Raw genomic sequence first — 3,856 nt, 5'->3', positions numbered from 1 at the left:
ACAGAGTGTGTTCCAGGACAGCCAGGGCTACACAGGGAAACCGTGTCTTGAAAACCAAAAAAAGGTCGCCCTAGGAACCGGTGGAAGGGTAGAGGGCCGGGGGGGGGTAAAGGGGGGGAGGAGGCGCTGTGCAGTGGGAGTGAGGGAGCCCCACCCTCTGGGAGGAAAGGGGGACAGGGAGAGCTGTGCAGCGGTCAAGGCAGCCTCCACCGCCTGGGACGCAGGGATGGGGATGGACGAGCCCAGATGCTGGGGTAGACAGAGGAGCTGCGATTCCCAGAGCAGCAGGACCAGGAAGGGGGCCCTCCCGCAGCGGCGACCAATGCTGCTTCAATCTAGCTCAGGCGCGGTGCAGCGGAGGCACCTGTAGAAACCGCGAGCAGCCACGTGCTGAGGCGAGGTGGGGACCACGGCCGCCACCGCCGCTGTGTCCCGCCTGAGAAAGATCGAGTATCCCAGCTGGCAGAGGAGCAGCCATAGCAACAGGCCTCCCGACGATGGTCCCGGGCATTAGCCCGCGGCCACGAAGCCCGTTTCCTGCTCAGGGCAAGAAGTGTCTGTGACTCCAGTGTATAGAAAAAATAACAACTGATAAAGAATTATGTTTTTATCTAGATCCCAAGGAAGAGAAAGAAGATGATTCTGTCCTCCCTCGGGAAGTTTCCATTACTGCAACTATACCTAGCCGGAGCTGGCACAGTAGTAGCAGGACCTCTGTCTCTCGCCTTCCAGACAGTGAGAATACTCGGAGCTCTAGGTCCAAGACTGGCTCACTGCAACTTGTCTGCAAGACAGAACCAATTACAGATCAACTTGATTATGACGTTCCAGAAGAACATCAGTCTCCCGGTGGCATTAGTAGTGATGAGGAAGAGGAGGAGGAAGAAATGTTAAACAGTGAAGAGGAAATACCATTCAAAGATGACCCAAGAGATGAGACTTACAAGCCCCACCTTGAAAGGGAGACCCCAAAGCCACGGAGGAAATCAGGGAAGGTGAAAGAAGAGAAAGAAAAGAAAGAAATTAAAGTGGAAGTAGAAGTAGAGGTGAAAGAAGAAGAGAATGAAATTAGGGAAGATGAGGAGCCTCCTAGGAAGAGAGGGAGAAGGCGAAAGATGACAAAAGTCCACGGTTACCCAAAAGGAGAAAAAAAGCCTCCAATCCAGTATGTCCGTTGTGAGGTAGAAGGATGTGGGACTGTTCTTGCTCAGCCTCGCTATTTGCAGCACCACATTAAATACCAGCATTTGCTGAAAAAAAATATGTATGTCCCCATCCCTCCTGTGGACTTCAGGCTCCAGAAACAACTTTTGCGACATGCGAAGCATCATACAGACCAGACGGATTATACCTGTGAATATTGTGCTCGGGCCTTCAAGAGTTCCCACAATTTGGCAGTACACTGGATGATTCATACAAGCGAGAAGCCATTACAATGTGAGATCTGTGGATTTACTAGTCGACAAAAAGCATCTCTCAATTTGCACATGAAGAAATGTGATGCAGACTCCTTCTACCAGTTTTCTTGCAATATCTGTGGCAAAAAAAATTGAGAAGAAGGACAGTGTAGTGGCACACAAAGCAAAAAGCCACCCTGAGGTGCTGATTGCAGAAGCTCTGGCAGCCAATGGGGGCGCCCTCATCACCAGCACTAACCCAGAGCCCCTGACACAACCTGCAGATGGTCAGGGGCTTCCTCTTCTTCCTGAGCCCTTGGGAAACTCTACATCTGGAGAGTGCCTACTGCTAGAAGCTGAAGGGATGTCAAAGTCATACTGCAGTGGGACAGAATGGGTGAGCCTTATGTCTGACGGGAAGATCTTTGTGGGAAGTGGCAGCAGTGGGGCTGGTCATGAACTCGGATATACTCGGTGCTATCACAGAGGTTCTGATTGAAGATACAGACTCTACTACTGGACCCTAGTGCAAAGGAAGACTTTGGGCACTGGGGCAGTGCAGACTTTGTGTTTAAAAGATAAAAAGGACAAAAAAAATTAAAGCATTTAAAAACCTAGTAAAATAACTGAAGGGCCTGTTCTTTGCATTGTGGATCACAACACACACACACACACACACACACACACACACACACACACACACACACACACCATCCCCATTCCCTGAACTCCTTTTCCTCATCCTTAAAATATTGATGTAGCCTTTACCAGAAAGGTTGATTAAAAAGCAGCAACATACTAGGTTCTAGCCAGCAGCAGACTTCCTGCTCATTGGCAGATCTCTTTTTTTCCAACCTCTAACTTTGATGTGCTCTGGATCAGCTTTGAACTCATAATAGTATATTACTATCATCTAAATCTTTTCTCCTCTACTACTGTCCTATGGCTCTGGCTTCTCCCCACTGCAACAACCAAAACTTATCCTCAAATATTATATAGTTCTATTTTCTGGAGGCTGGCAGCTTGACTTGGCACTTTAGGGCCCCTTGGCATGATGCTGTTAAAACAGCACATATCTCTCACCCCTCTTCCATTACTCACTGGGTTTGGGGAAGGAAGGATACATGGGGACCACCTCCTTCCCTTTCAGTGGATCCCAGCGCCTCAGTTCCCCTCATGTCTGAACCTCCATAATGCTCTTAATGGTGCTCACTTGCTTGGAAGCAGGCTCCCAAGAGAGGGGACTGCCCTCTGTACAGTCTTTCTGGCTTTAAGATAGGGCTCTCTGTCAGTGAGAAAAGTCCCAGGCTAATGGCAGAAATTTGCACTTTGAACATGTGTGTTTTGTGTTGTGGAACCTGAGATTCCTTATTTATTAATGGAAAGTCTTATTTTGGTGGGGGAGAGTCTTTGTTGCTATGTTTTGTGGGGCTGGGAGAGTAGATTATTCTGACATGGGATCCTTCCTACAAGAGGTATTCTGAAGGAAAGCTTAGAAGTTAAAGAAGCACAGCCAGCCTCTAAAATCATAGTTCTCCAGTGGCCTTTAAAGAAAGCTGGTCCTCAGCACTAACAGAGTCACTTCAGTAGCCTAGTGCTTTTTTGAAGCCTTAGGAAAGTTTGATAGGTTTGTGGTAACTAGTGTGCTCTTGGAGATTTTAAGAGCATTCGAGATACAAGAATTTTGAGGGGATGAGGAATGTTGGTAAAGGTCTGGATCACAAACAAAAGAATTTCTTCTGTGAATTTATCTTCTCATGTCTTCACCATTTCTTTGCATATATATCCCTGCTGGCCCCTTGTTTTGATGTTGGTTTTTGTTTTTGTAGCAGAAATCAGCTATCAGCTTTGCAGCCATCTTGAGCCATATACCTGACAAGAGAGTTGGATTACAATAGCCTACAACAACTGAGCACACTCTGATACCATCTTGCTTTACATACCCAGGACTTTCCTTGAGTGTGTGAGATTAAAGGTGTGTGAGATTAAAGGTGTGTGAGATTAAAGGTGTGTGAGATTAAAGGTGTGTGAGATTAAAGGTGTGTAACTTGAGAGTGTGGTTTAGAGATCAGATTTAGAGACAAGACCTAAGGGCATGATTAAAGGCGTGACCAAAAGGCATGGCTTAGAAGTGAGACATAAAAAGAGAGAACAATTTGGAGTAACAGAGATTCAGAAGTAGGAATAGACATTAGACACTCGGAAGAGAACAACGAGAGGAGTAGAATTAGGAACTAGGAACTCAAGACTCAGGACTTGGACTAGTAAGAGAGACTGAAGAATAAATGGGATTGAAACACACTCTGTCTGGTCTCCATTCTTCGAGTCTGTCCTCACTCTCTCTCTTGCTGAACCCAGACCCTCAGACTGGAGCAGCAGCCTGGGCCAGGAAACAGTGGAGTGAAGAGGGCCGCAACATTTTAGGCCGCCCAAAGTGGGCCAGCCTAGGCCCCAACATT

General features: G+C 47.3%; 1 pseudogene; it reads left to right on the top strand.

Moving 5' to 3' along the window:
- Window positions 1-246: 246 nt before the first annotated feature.
- LOC117696069 (E3 ubiquitin-protein ligase ZFP91 pseudogene) lies at window positions 247-1,974 on the top strand (annotated as a pseudogene).
- Window positions 1,975-3,856: the final 1,882 nt, after the last annotated feature.

Source organism: Arvicanthis niloticus, unplaced genomic scaffold (assembly GCF_011762505.2).
Source record: "Arvicanthis niloticus isolate mArvNil1 unplaced genomic scaffold, mArvNil1.pat.X S10, whole genome shotgun sequence".
Taxonomy (NCBI): domain Eukaryota; kingdom Metazoa; phylum Chordata; class Mammalia; order Rodentia; family Muridae; genus Arvicanthis; species Arvicanthis niloticus.
The sequence above is the reverse complement of the archived record's forward strand: the minus strand, read 5'-3'. Positions and strand labels throughout refer to the sequence as shown.